Raw genomic sequence first — 15,971 nt, forward strand, 5'->3', positions numbered from 1 at the left:
TATATATATATATATATATATATATATATATATATATATATATATATATATATTTACAGTTTATTTCAGCTTTATTTCTGATAATGAAAATCATAGTTTTAGTGTTTAGTCTGGTGTCAATATCCAGTCTGACATCAACTTTTGTGCTTCTCGGAAGAAAGATAATCGTACAGGTTTGAAACAACATGAGAGTGTGTTTATTTTTGGGCATTCCTTTGAGTGTAAAAGATGATGGAAAGATGACATTTGAACATGGCTGGGCAAGATAAAATACCTCCTTGCTCTCATGTGAAAGACTCATCCAGTGAAACTATCTTCGGCACACAGTGAAACTCACAAGAGTACCACAGACCCGATGCTGCTGCCCAGTCACACAGCAAATGCAAAGATCGTGTTTTTTCCCCACACTGCAAGTCTTCACTATTGATTTTCATTTCACCCTGCGGACAGGACAAAGCAGTGAGATTTGAGTGAGCAAGAAAGAAAGGGCAGGCGAAAAGAAAGAGCAAGAGAGACAGAGAGAAATGATGCTGTAATGGAGACTGATGTGTTGTGCATATGAACAACAGGGAATAGTATGTAGAGTGTATGATTCATGCCATTGGATCTGATTCATGAGCCCTGACTCTTCACCAGTGCAGTAAAGCATAAAAGGCCTCGGCAGATGTGCATTAGGTTTTGCCTCAAGATGAACTGAATAATGTGTTCAAGCCACATGGTTATGCAATGATCAGTGTAGAAAAACCACAATCGTATTCATGTTATCTATATGGTCTAAAAACCTACACTGTATAGGAATCTAAAGCAAGTTGTTAAAGTGCTTGATCAGATAGTTCCTAGTAGTTATCAGCAATTATCCAAGCCGCATTTTTACATCATTAAAGTTGACAAATCTGCCCATTTTACCTGTGAAAATGACAACCTCATCACAGATGCTGATTGAACCTGTTTAGTTGTTTTGTGACAGATATTCATAAAGAAAACCACAGATAAACTAAACGTGTTCATGATCCCAGCTTACAACACCCATAAATCTTCTCTTTCATCACGCTTCTTTATCATTTATGAATGCAGATTTGAGAATTACCACATTTGCATTTCTCAATTCTTGTACAAACTTAAATAGAGACAAACTTCTGAACAATAGGCCTAATTATCCTGCATATTTCATGCTTCATTAAGGTCAGCTAAGTGATAAAAAATATTCAAAAAAGAAAGACATGTTTTTGACAAAATATCAGTCTAAAAAAAGGAAAAAAAAACTTTTTTTTTTTTTTTGACTTTGTTCTTCTTCCAATCCAGTTTGAATGCATGACTTCAGCATTTCCATTTAATAAGTTCTGATGAAGGCTTCACAACTTTCACCTAAAATACTTTCAAATTAAAAACTTTTTACACGCTTTACCAAACGCACTTGTCCAATCCTTCTTTCCTGGCCACCCATATCAACTCACTTTTCAAAAACAATTTACCTCACCGCACAAGCGTGGCTTTCAATTGTTGAATCAGTAAAATTCTCAGCAGCATTTAGAGGCATCGGCTGTATCCAAAATCCAATACTTGCCTAGTAAATAGTAGGCGAGAAGCAGTATATGAAAATAGTTATATGTCTGAATTCACAAAGTATGTCCCAAGTCATGTACAACTTATGCACTATTCTATGCTGTTCTGTAGTATAAACAGTGTAGTGTGTTCACAGTGAAAATTCCAACAAGGAAAAGCACCTGGATAATGCAAAAAAAAAAAAAAAAAAAAAACAGAGTACTTCACACAGGCATAGTATTGACTATACTGATAGAACATACATTTCTATGGCTACAAATCAATTACTGACTCAAAGGAAGTACCTAGTTGGATATTATGTGATTTTGGATGCAACCACAGTTTCATATCTTGTATACACTGATGACTTTTATTTTGGAATTGAATTCAGGCTTATAAACAGAATGCTACCATGCTGCATACTGCTGCAATATGCATACTGTGCACAGTATGCACATTTTCTGTATGCACAGAATACCCAGGTGACCCATTACATTGGCAACTGTGTGGAATACTACACCCCACAATGCACCAGTGTAATGGATGAATCAGTGGCAATATCAGATGTGATGCACGTCTTTCTTGACTCATTCTACCAGAATGCTAAATGTTAAGACATGTTTACATGAAAATCAAACTGCAAATCTACCGTCTATTCTTTACAAGAATTTAAGAACTAACAATATAGAATTCTAAGAATATAGATTTGTAAGCCTAAGCATTATTTGAAGATGTATATTAATCTGCACTTGTTTGGCTAAATAAACCATGCATGGGATCCGGTATCCTACATAATCTTCTAATCTTCTAATCTAATGAAACAACATCAGCAATCCCTCCCAAAATGCAATCTTCAGACCCACACACATACTGATGTAAAATATCACTGATCCCATTAAAATCCTTTTTAGTTATTTAAATACACCAAACAAAAAGTCACTTTGTATTATTCTAAATGACAAGTGACCACACTGAATATCAAGTAGATGGTGTATGCACAACAAACACTCATGAAAAGTATAATGATAGCTACTGTAATGAGGAAGCTGGAGAGTGCTGTCAGTCACTTTGACAGGAAGCATTTGCCATGCACTTCACTGTGAAGAGCAGCCCCAAGACAAACACTCACTAGTCAAGCATGTCTGAGAGAGTATGGGCGTTTCACCCCACCACAGCCCTTAATGAAGTGAGGCGCTCGGTTAAACCATCACACGTATGCCATGTAACCCTCTGTGGTTCTTTATGCAGGGGTGTGAATCTGCCTCAGTCCTGAGATGGGAAACATTACCAACAATGATGTTCTAATGATCATATTAGATCAATATGATCTCATTTTATGATCAAGGAGTGAGCAATACTAATGATTGCAATGTATTTAATCAATTTATAATGTAGGATTGCCTTTCAACTATTTTTAGGTGTATAAAAAATCTTTACTGCTTGATATTTAAAAGCGGTATTTCTTATAATGTTTTAACATACAGTAAAAAGTAATTGTGACATTTAATCTCAAAATTCTGACCTTTTTCTATTTATCTATCCATCGAAACGTCCCATTACAGAAACAGGCTTCTGGATGCAGGAACCATGTATGTGTATTGTGTTTGTAACAACTGTGTGTTGACCTGAGAGAGACAGAGAGAATGAGAAAGACATGATGTACAAAATCCTATGATTATCATGAATCATTCATATGATAAAACATAAAAACTGCTACATAATTTACATTGGTTATATTTTTCACACACAATGCACGCATGCATTTTTAAACGCTCTAAAAGGAGATGTTTTCCTCACTGAAAATGTTATCATAAATCATTTAAGACATATCAACACAGCAGAGATGTGGGGCTGGATTAAAAAAAAGAAAAAATTAATTAATAGAAAAAGGAAAAAGAGAAAGATGTAAAACTCATTCTATAAAACTCTCACCAGACAGACATTTGGTGCTATGAGGGGGTCAGGTTTTAACCATTTAACCCTGCTGGTAGATGACATAACCGCAGTCAAGAAGCATTTCTCCAACAGCCAATCAAACGTAGCCATGTATTCTTACAAAATGTATCAACAAATCACAAAGATTTATTTATGATAAAGAACATTTTGTCAGTGTATTTTTTTTTTCTGATTAAGAAGGTCTTTAATATCTGCATAAAAGTATTACAGACCTCCTTGGTTGAATCCTCAATTACAGCATGATTACGGATGGACTAATAGATGATATAAAATTCTAAAAATATATTTGCAAGAATCATAATAGTTTTTTCAAACCAAAGTAAAATTCATTTAAAGGTGATAGTTTACCTTAAAATGAAAATTATCTTATCATTTACTCACCCTCAATTTATTTCAAATATGTATGAGCTTTTAATTACACTTTATGTTAAGGTGTCCTTGTTGCAGTGTAATTGTACACTTACTGAGTAATATTAAATAACTACATGTACTTACTATGTAATTTTGCACAAGTCTTTTTTTAATAAAAAAGTAAGTACATGTTATGTGTGACAGGGACTCCTTAAAATAAAGTGTTACCAAGCTTCTTTCTTCTGTGGATAATAATGTGGATCATGAAATAATATATTTTGTGGGTAACAACAGTTGCTGGTCTCCATTTACTTCCATTGTGTTTTTCTCATACAATGCAAGTCAGTAGGTAAAAGCAACTGTTCATACAGGTTTGGAATTGTTTTATATTTAATATTTAAATTATTCAAGTGAACTAAAAACTATTTTGTATAAAATGAAAACTATACAAAACAGGCATTTCCATACATATTCTCCCACTTTTGCCTATGTATAAAATGATGTAACTGCTCACCTCCCATTTCTTTAGGGTAAATTCTAGCTACATTTTATATTAACAGGTTCACCTGAGTTTGCCCGGGCCAAGAATGAGAGCCATTTGCACATTTACTGTATTCCCAACACCACTAACCAAAATGTGGCACAATGTGAAATCCCATTTCTAGCCCATTTGCACTACGAAACAGTGATGCACTGCATATGTCAGCCTAAAGATGTTTTTGAAGAAAAATGTGGAGACTTTTGCTCCAGTGGCTGGGAGGGAGGCTCTGCTTGTTCTGGAGGATGTAGATCCAGACAGCATTTTTTCCTCACGCTAAGTGATGGCAGCAGCATTTTTCAGGCTGCTTATTCAAGATTAATCAGCACCTAATGGCAAAACAGAGTGCTAAAATCTCCATAAAAGAGAGAAGGGTACAGACTAAGAGAGATGGATTGAAATACAGAAAGGGAAAAAAAAAGAAACATCAACACATCCGCAGTAGTTGCCTGGAGCAATGACCAGCCTCAGCATCACTCCCACTGACACACACGCACAGAAACACAATAAGACAGAATCCATACTAAACATCTCTCCTTACTGCATTCCCTCCATCCTTTTCTATCATTTCCTTCTGTCTAGCCCTTTCCCCTCAGCTCATCTTTTTGCTTCCTCCCCCACAGGAAAACAAAAACACAAATGAGATCTTTTTGAATATCTCAGGTATTTCTTCTAGACATCAAAAGAAGGATTTAGCTGATATCTGCTACAATTCAGATCTTTTCTTTGACATAAAGACCCTATAATATCTCTAAACTATGAAGTCAGCATGTATTTCAATAGGAAAGAGAAATAAACAATTTCTTTATTTTCTCAACAGTTTCTCCTAGATAGCAATAAGATGACATGCATATTTTGGAGTCTCCTACTTGTCAGTTTCTTCTACTGAGAAAAAAGACCTCAGTAATCTCACATTTCCACAAGAGTTTCAGAAAAGATCAGTACAATCCCACACAAATCACGAATGATTTTAATACTGAAAGTTTTTAACATCTACATTTTTCATTCCAGGAGTTATGGAAGCCTGTTTCTAGTTTTTTTTTTTTTTTTTTTCTCACACTTCTTTCCTTGCAATTCTGAGAAAACATTAAGTCAAAATCGTCAGAAATAAACACAGAATTCTGAGGGGAAAAAAGTTGCATAAGTTTGTATCACAATTCTGTTTATATCTTGTAATTTGAACCTCTTTTCTCTGACGTTTGAGACAAAAAAAGGCAGAATTGTTGGGGGGGGGGGGAGTCAGATTTTTATTTTTTTATTATTACATTGTGAAAATGGGCTTCGTTAGGATTGCTGTGAAATAAACTTTCATTAATTTGTAATCTGGAACAAATTATATAGTTATTAAAAAGTTCAACATTCTAGTCCTCAGCTTCTCTGATATTTATTCTAAGAAAAAGACCACATTGATCTCTACAAAATCTCAACAATTTCATAAACTGTGTATATTTACTATTAAACATATTTACTCAAAGCCAGTATGAACTTCTCCCCAAACCAAGCTTTTCTGTGCTACAGTATCTAAATACATTTTATAAGCAATACTCATGAATACTGTAAGTCAACATTTGTCTAATTTGTATGTATTTCTGTCCCTTCTAAGAGTTACAGCAGAAACATCTGAGAAAAACAAAACTGGCAACTAATGAGTAAAAAAGAGCAACCTCTCTAAGTAACATGTTTCTCTGAGTGATTAATCAGGTTTTCTTTTTTCTTTTCTTTTTTTGGTCTCGTCTGCAATTGTATGAAAAGATGTGAAAATAAAGCAATATTTTACACCTCTTCCTGCTCTGCCAACCTCCCCCAATTTTCTGGAGTTCCGCTTTAGAGGAGCAGAGTGCAGCAATCATGAGAAATCTGTGCTCTGGAAAGATAGCCTATTGTTCAGCACTGATCAAACCCTGAGAAGGGAAAGACTGTGTGACTGTGTGTGCGTGTCAAAGACGGGAACAACAGCTCGACAGAAAGAGAGCTGGCACGCAGGTCACTTAATTGGAAGAGAAAATGAATTCGGCTTTGCATACGATGGGATGAATTTTAATAAAGCACATGAAGCTTCTGACAGAGGACAGATCATATCAGCGGAATCTCATTTCTCGTTTGGTCTCTGTGCAATGCCTGGCGTCTGAGCATGAGCAGATGCATCTATGCCCAATTAACCTTTTAATGCCACCAGTTTATTATAAGTAGCATTAAAGTAAAGCTTTAAATGTGGTTGTACCAAAGTAATGGGGTACTGTTAGTACCAACAAAAAAACTCTTAATTTTCATAAAACACTGCTTTATATAATGAGGGCCACCACTAATGATTTAAATATTCTATAAAAAGATAACAAATCACAAGTAATCTAGTTTTCTATTATAATAAACGAATGAAAGGCTACAGATATGAAAATCGCTCACCAATGACTCACAGATGAGAAATACTGCTCCTAATTTTAAATTCCTGTGAAATAATTATTTCGTTCATTATCCAATCTGTAGGATGTTTATGGTTGCTGAGCAACTTACCAAATTAGCTCATTTCTATCGAATTTAACTGATCAGTGGTCACAGGTATGCATATATCAGCTAATGAAAACAGCTTCAAACATAGCTGATCCAATCAAAATTCAGAGCCAGAACTATAATAAAATGGTTTTCTGTTAAATTACTGTAAGAAGGGAATAGCCATGAAGCTGTAAGGACCAACCAATGAGAAATATTGGATTCAATTGAAGTGAAGTCACAGGTATGCATACATCAGCTTCAAAAACAGCTTTTATACCTGGCTGGTCCAATCAAAATTTAGAGCCAGAAGTATAATAAAATGGTTTTCTGTTATAGTATCATAAAATCTGATTAGTTATAAAGCTGTACAGACCAACCAATGAGAAATATTGGATTACTTGTGACTTGTCTCCTCTAGAGTTCTTCGAAGAGATCTCAACAGTGTCATAAACTTTTAAGATCAGCCAAGATGGCAAAGTCTACTATCTAAAATCAAAAAGAAAAAGAAAAAAGTTTTGCCATTCGTTTTATAGTTTTGTACTCGTTAGTTCCAAAACCTTTTCATAGTGATGCAATAGAAGAACCAACAGTTCTTGAAAGAACCTTTCTTGCCATGGAAAAATTTCATCCCCAAAGAACCTCTCAAATTTAAAAAGAGCAATGTTTTCTTAGAGCATTTTCAAATGTTCTAGGAACATTTTATATTCTAATGAACCTCTCACCTCTATAAAGAACCTTTTGTGGAATGGAAAGGTTTCACACTTCAGACTTCACACATAGAATAAACATTTTTGGTTCCCCAAACGAACCATTTTGAAAAACATAAAAAAGAAATGTAAAGAACCTTTTTCCACCATAAAGAACATTTTCTGCATTTGAAAGGTTTCATGGATGTTCAAGATATTTAGAACTATCAATGCCTATAAGAACCTTTATTAAAAAGTGTATGGATGTTAAAGGTTCATGGAACCACAGATGCCAATACAAACATTTACTGCAGCTAACCACTTAGAAGCAAACAACACTTGAGCCAATGCTGTATGCCAAGCAACCTGAGACTCATCTTGACATGGCGACAAGCGTGTGCATGTGCATGCTGGCATATGTTAATAAGGTCTCTGTGTGGGATCATGTGTCTGATGACTGAAGCTCAGCGGGAGCTGTTCTGTTCTGTCTGGCTGTCAGTGTTTGACCCAGCGCATCCGCACACACACACACAAACACATACCAACCAGAGCCCTTTTCTGGTGACTCTTTGGCTTCGCGCAGCCCCCTGTAGCCTGCCTCTCACAGCTCGTTAGAAGATCCTTCACCCCCCGCTGGGCTTCCGCCCACCTTGGCAGCTGATCACAACCGATGGAGAAAGCCAGCATCATCGGCTCAAGCCGGGAGAGGGGAGAGAAGCCGGCGAGTGTGGAAAGAGAGAAAGGCCTCCAGATACTTATGCTGGACTGCTACCACAACCCCATCGCTTTTGAAGCAGAGGACCCTGAACTCTTTGATCTGTAACAGAGCATCTGTAGCACCTCCACTGGGAAATGAGTGTGAAAAGATTGATAACCAGAAGGTGATAGGTTGAAATCCCTCTTCACCTTATTACCGTGACACTAGTCTCAGCCTCACTGACCGCCTACAGTCTGTTCACTGACCTCCTAATGCATATTGCACACATAAATGATAAAATCTCAAGCTCACTTCTGAGTGGCTGGATTTATTTTTACAAGTCATTTTTACAAAAAACAACACATTTATGGAGAAAAAAACTGTTTGCTAAACTTTGCCAGGATAGTGGTTCCAAATTTTGTAGATTAGAACATACCCATTCCCATATTTCATAAAAAATAGTGTTGTCAAAAGTACCAACCGCAATACCAGTTGGTTCTGAAATGTTTAAAACTTTTTAATTGCTTCTGTGTGAACGCTCAGTGAAGAGCGTGAAGCGAGGATCATTGTAGCCAATCACAGTCAACAGTTGACTATGTGAACACAATGGCCAGTCAGCAATGCTTAAGAATCTGTTCATCAGTGCCCAAATATTGGTAGAAAATAGTTTTTTTATTATTTTAGTACCAACTGGTATCACGTGGGTACTTTTAACAACACTATTTCAAAATATGAAAGCATTAATTGTTCAAAATTAAGACCAAGGGCCAGTTTTACTAAACAGGGCAAATAAGTACAAGAGCGCAATTCCAAAACACCGCAGATAGGCTTGGATATTTTTGCGGGTGATTTACTAACAACACACTAATTAAAGAACACAGAAGCGATTTTCATGTAATTTGGACAAGACTAACATCTCCATGTTTATTACAGAGGTGGGAGGGTCTGTTATGTACATCTGAGTGTCACAGAGATCATGCACTCTGTCTGTGGGCATTGCATATAGTCATTCAGATTGATTACCATTAGTATTATTGCACAAACACCTTGGTGAAACTAAATGGCTAGTATAGCAAACAATGTTAATGTGTGGTTACTTTAGTTTAGTTAATGTTTTATTGTATTTTTATTTTATTTTATGTGTAGTAAACCCATGTTTAATTTTCATTAAGGTACATCTGTAATTAAAAAATTATGTAATTGAATGTGAAAATTAACGCGAGTAATCTTACCTGACGCTGCTACAAAAGCCAAGTCTTAGCAGTTTACGTGATCTGGCTTTTGATTTTATTATTGTTATTTTTTTATTATTATTTATTTGCCAGGGAGCAAATATATCAAACATAGGTGTGGTAAGACCATCTACGGTACTTCACGTTGGCCAAAACACACAAAGAAACGTATTGTGGAAAAGAATATCACTGGCAATCACAGACATTCGCATCCGGACAGGATTAGTTTTCTCAGAGTACAATCAGATATATGGCAGCCCTCACCATTATCAAAGGCAAAACGGCAATGGTAGATAAGATGAAAAGGGTTTGTAATGTGTGCTTTCCAACACACCACCCAGGGCTGAAATACTCTATCTGCCATTCTGTGTGGAATTAATGGGTGAGGCCTTCACTTTTTTTGGTGGCTTTAACCCACAAGTGCCCTAGACACTGTTCAATGTTATAAAGCAAAATAGCTAAAATTTTCACCTATCAGTACTCATGATTGTGTCACATCAGTGATTTTATGTAAGGGTTTCTGCTTATGTTATATAAATGACTCTAAGAGCCCTCGCTATTGAAAATGCTTTGTGTCATCATAACCTCTGCTAAATCTGTTAAGCAGATGTATTTCAATTCCATCATAGATACAAAAATCTACTCCCCACTAAGAACCAAAATAGGCTCAATGCCAATAAACAGAGATGATTTTAATATTAAACGCCACTATTGTCAGAAATATTTTGAAGGTCTTTATCAAAACTAATCTGTCTTAGTAAATGAGTATACAATCTCATCTGACAGATCAGAACAGAGTAAAATCCTGTAGAAATGCAGGGTTCTGAGAAGGAAAAAAAAACTGACATTACATTGAAATTCTGGGAATTAATGAAAAAAAGTTTAATTTAAAGAATTTTAATTTTAAAGGTGACATATTATGCCCCTTTTTACATTATGTAATATAAGTCTCTGGTGTCCCAAGTATGCATCTGTAACGTTTCAGCTAAAAAAAAAACACAGATTATTTATTATATCAATTTGAAAATGCCTATTTTGAGTGGAAGCAGAAACACGCTGTTTTTCGTGCCTGTCTCTTTAAATGCAAATGAGCTGCTGCTTCCTGTCCCCTTTTTCAGAATAGAGCTGTGTCATTACAGTGCTAAAATCATCTGTTTTGGTTCTGATTATCATGTTTATCAAGCTGAATTCATGCTTTTTTAACCATATTAGTTTAAGCTTCTGATATAGGGTTTCCTGAGTGCACACTTTAAGCACATGAACAGAGAGCGGCTGTCACAGCATGTGAGTACTAAACAAAGTTCTTATTCACACACAAGTTAACATTAAAAACACACAAATTACAAAAATAGTTGGTTATGTCTGTGAAGGTTTTAGATCTGTTTGGCAGCAGCAATATACAGTAAATAAATCAATAATTCCACTGCTCTCTTTTTAGTGTTCTGTTCTCGTCTGTGCAGCCAAAGACAGAACAGTTTTGATCAAACTTTCACAATGGCAGTAGAACTGGTACACCGTTGTTGCTTGCAAAATCAAAATGAAGGCACCCTGGGTGGAAGCTTACAGATTAAGGGGTGGTAATATTATAATGAGATACCTTTGCCATGTCACCAAGGGAGCGAGACCGGACGTGCTTGTTTTCTCAGACGCTTGCAGAAAAAGGCTTACCAAAACAAAGTTACTGGGTTACTCTTCTTAACGTGTCCTTGATTGGTAGATGCACTGATTATAGCACTTAAAAACCTGGAAAAGTCAGATTTTTAAGATATGTCACCTTTAAAAAATATATTATGTTAAATTAATAATACACATCTCAGGGTATGCACTAGGTTGCTATTCTAATTAAAAGAAAATATTTTTAACATTTTTTTTTTATTTTTTTTTTTACCTTATATTAAGTTTATTTATTAATTTTATTTTCAACTCAAGATTCTTATGATGGAAATCTACCTGAAAAAAAATAAATAAATAATAATATATATATATATATATATATATATATATATATATATATATATATATATATATATATATATATATATATAAAGGCATTTTCACTAGTAAGTTCAGAAGTTTGGACCCCACTGTATGTGTAAATAAAATAAAAAGTCAAAAAAGAAAAGAAAAAAGTTTAATGTGAACATTGTAAATCATGTCAGAAACACTTCCAGGTCTTCGCTTTTGTAATGTTTGCAGGTGGGTGTGCTTGCTTGGCGTTTCACTCGAATGTACTTGCCATTAAAGTGTCTCTAAGTATGTAAAGTGAAGCAAGCATCTTATCTCTGAGCTTAGAGCTGGCATTCACAGTTGGGAAAGCTAGGCTTTATGAAGATCAATAGTCCTCTCCCTTTCTCTCTCTCTCTCTTTGGCTTTACTCAGTCTTAAAGTAAAAAAAAAAAAAAACACCCAGTGAGGTGATTACCTCATGCATGAAGTTCACATCACCCTTTCAGCAAAGCAAAGCTTTATGGGATTACAGGAAAACACCAGTGGAAAACAGGAGGGTGAGTACAGGATAACTGTCTGTGCACCTCAAAGGAGAGGTTAAAGATAAGGGAATCGTCTTGTGTCGCCGATGGCATTTGAGCTAATGCTGTTAGTCGCGAGTGTCCTCGCAAATATTTGCAAATATTATAACTTGGTCCAAGCCTTTGCAAAAGGTTGAATCAGTTTGTCAATGCTTAAAGCAGTTTTTTTTTTTTTTTTTTTTAGTTTTTTGAAGAGGGATATCAAAATATCTGCTTGACTGGAGTAATGGTGAAAAGGTCAGAAGGTAGATCTGGCTGTGATATTTCAAATATTACTGTACCGATATCGTCTAATAAGGATTAGTTTTAACAAGGCACCCATGTTTACAGACTGCCCACAGACTGTATGATGCAAAGTACACACAAAAATAGCAAAAGGTTATAAAAATCGTAAGAGGTTATGCAAAAATCAATTGGCTGGCTGACTCAAACAAAACTTTTGAAAGAGTATATGCATACCTTGAATGACAGAAGTGTAAGTCAAATGCATAAAATGTAAGTAACTATGAGATAGATAGAATAATAAAATAGGAATATGGTCAACTGAATCATGCATTTTATAAAAGCCTAAGATATCTGTAGTTTTTTTTCTCTTCCCACGAAGTAATATTTAACAAAATGTTATGCTTAAAAAGTGCAATGCACAAACGAAAATTATTATGTGTTAGATATCTCAATATCTTATTGTAAAAACAATATCCTGAAAAATATCTTAGATTTTCATATTGGAAAATGACAAAAATGCATACAGTATATACTGCGATAGTTAATATATTTCACAATGCATAATAAGTGTTTCAGTGGAAAATAACTATCACATAAAGATATTGATGGGATTTATTTCATTCTGACCACAAAGTCAACACATTTTCCACTAGTCTGATATACCTTCATTTGAATGAAATACCACTTGGTTACACATTGCTCCATTATTGCGGTATCATTGATTTTATATTTATTCATCCCTATATCTCAAAGCAAACAGTAGTTGGTCATTTTACAGCAATCAGCTGTGTTTAAGTGGGCAGATCTTGGCCCAGATAAGCCAGAATGTGGAGTAGACTTCATGGCAATAGTCGAAAGCTTTGGCTAGATCAAGCAGACTCTCTAATTGCTTCTCCTGACCTTCACCCCAGGAAATGTAAATAAGCAGAAACCTAATTAAAATCCACACCCAAATCCAGACCTAGAATGCCTCAAGGTGTGCCAGACCTTAAAAAAAAACAAAAAAAACATCCTTATATAGACATACCACAGGATAACAAGCTACCAAACCAAATGTTCATGATGCACAACAATAAAGAATTAAATGATTCAAATCCCAACAGCAACCACAACTGAAAGGGCTGTTGGTGGGATTTTATATTCCTTTAAGTATAAATAAATGACAGCGCTGTGCATGCAAAGACACGGGTGCACACCGAATAGATATGGTTTCACAGTATGACACAGATGAGGATGGCTAAATGTTAACAGACCAACATTTTTCCCAACATGCATTTGTTTGTTTGTTTGATTTGATTTGACCCCTTAATCTTCTTGTTCGTTTGCAATGCAGGGGTCACATGGTTCCTTGCAGGTATGAGGACAGCTTAACCCTAAATGTCTCTGTGGAGTTGATCATTGCCATCTGTGTGTGAGCTGGTGTGGTTTGATGCACACCCTTCGGCTATCCGCACCAGCCGTGAATAGACATTAAAACCTACAACAGATGGACACACCACAGCTCTGTCAAACAGAGGACAAGTAAACACACAAACTCACGGTTCGGAGAAATAAGCGTAAATAAGCGCATAATGCAGCACACAATGTATGACAAAGCAATGTCTTTCTGCGAGCTCATTACTTCTTGTTTCACCTCAGTGTCTTGTCCTGTAAACTGTAAATCATACAACTCTACAAAGCATCCTATTGTGCTATAGTCTCCACACTCAATGTTTTTATTGCAATACTCTCAACAGTATAAAACGACCCTTTCTTTGGATGTCTCCTTGTCTTTGAAGAGGACAGAACTGAACATGGGGGAGAAAATGAACAGATTTTTGGTCTAAGCATGACTGGCACCGGCGTGTGTTTTTTTAGTGTCTGTTCCTTCCTATCCTTCTCTCCAGCAGGGCTCTGATCTCATTTGCCTCTAGGTATTGATTTTGCATTTAAGGATTAATGCAGAGACTAATGGACAATCAGTCGGAATAGCACCCCACCTCCCTCTCAGTCTTCTCGGCATCAGAAGGAAGGGACCGCAGCGATCTACAATCAATTTGTTTTGCAGCAATGCTCGCTGTTGTTTTTGGCAAATCATTGGCTTGTCTTTATTGCTCAAGAGCTGAAATTTCAAGATGCTCCTCAAGCACATCCTTTTTATCAGAGTTGGAGACTGGAACCAAAATATTTTATTGAAATATCAGAGAAATACCATAAGTATTTCAGTAAGAATAGGTGACACACAAATGAATATTTTGTCCAGTATTAATTTAGTATTATTTATATACTATTAATTTTTTTATGCTTCCGTTAGAAAGTTATCCACTCGCACGGTTAAAAGATTATTGCATTTTGGTCAGTTCCTCTCAGCACAGGTACTGTATAAACTTTGTCAATTTTTGACAATCCACTCTCTATGTACAAAAATAGAAGCTTGAGCATTCTGCCTAAGATCTCTTATTGTGTTTCTGTGAGGAAAATATACAAATATAATAGTGTGGGAATGACATAAAGATGAGCAAATAATGACAACACGTTCATTTTGGGCTGTCTATTCCTGGAGAAATCCAGTTAAATGCTTAGCTCATTTCTCACTAAAAAGTGAGCATCATAAAAGGATTTAGAGATAAAATGATCCAGTCTGGACTTTAGAGCTGATGATTTTGTCTATGCAGCTTTACACTTGTCATTTGTGCATTTATTTATTTTTTAGACCGGTCTGGTTGAGCCGGCTGTCTCAGCTCCTCTGGGTTCTCAGCACCTGTGTCTGATGCACCTGGGGTCTTTGCAGATGGAGTTTCTCCTTGCTCTCCCTGTTGCGGTTTCATCCTTGCGACTCTCCAGTTTGAATGTAAATCGCACTGCCCATGGCTATGTCTGGCTCCTGCGTCTCAAACATTCCCCACCGTTTCCCCTCTAGTTCTTCATCAGCAAAGTTTGGCTTCGAGGCAGAAGGTCGAGGCCTCTCTGATCAATGCTGCATGGAATGAGGGCGCTATTTCACTTTAAACCTGCCTGTGGCATTCACACATGCACTAACACACACACCTAACGCCAACTGTGCCGGTGGTGCAGCTCAGGTCGCGCTCCCTCCTGCGATCCAAACTAAATGATGCACATCCCATTATTCAGAGAAGTAGGTCACAGTTTATATACCACTGGCTCACACAAAAAGCACAATATCTTGGCCATATCTGGGACACGGTGAAGAGACAAAAACTGTTTGTTTAAGATTTCAAGCTTACACCACTTACATTTGGTCTCTCAGAAGATTGAGAGGTCTGGCCAGGACAGGCCTCTCAGATGTCGTTCTCAATTATGTCACAATGTCTGTCTTAGTGGTCCTGTTGTGAGAGCCACCAGTCACCATCCCACACACTGACTAAGGGGTTGTTCAGATCACTTTTAAAGGCCCATTAGAGCCACTTGCCAAAAGCAAATTCCCTGGCTGATTGTTCACCTACCGGTCTGAAAGCTCAAATACATTCAGAGAGTGCATCTCTGCTTACAAATACAAACGATGAGCTTTTTTCAGTTTTGATGCCAAGGACACTGTTCCTAAAATATATGTTCAGCTTTACATTTTCATGGATACAGCAGCATTATTTTAATATCACTGAGATAGTATTATAGTTTTTATTAGCTAATATTTTCAGTTTTTTTTTTTTTTTTTTTTTTTAGATTTTTCCTTTTTTATATTCCATATTGTTGTATACATTTTTATTTAAGATAAAGATTTAAGATTTA

General features: G+C 36.1%; 1 protein-coding gene across 1 annotated transcript in view; it reads right to left on the bottom strand.

Annotated features, from left to right (window-relative positions):
• Positions 1 to 15,971, bottom strand: part of LOC127975773 (leucine-rich repeat and fibronectin type-III domain-containing protein 5-like) — a 59,228-nt gene that overhangs the window by 11,062 nt on the left and 32,195 nt on the right. The gene's annotated exons all lie outside the window — the stretch shown is intronic.

This window comes from Carassius gibelio, chromosome B17, assembly GCF_023724105.1.
Source record: "Carassius gibelio isolate Cgi1373 ecotype wild population from Czech Republic chromosome B17, carGib1.2-hapl.c, whole genome shotgun sequence".
Taxonomy (NCBI): domain Eukaryota; kingdom Metazoa; phylum Chordata; class Actinopteri; order Cypriniformes; family Cyprinidae; genus Carassius; species Carassius gibelio.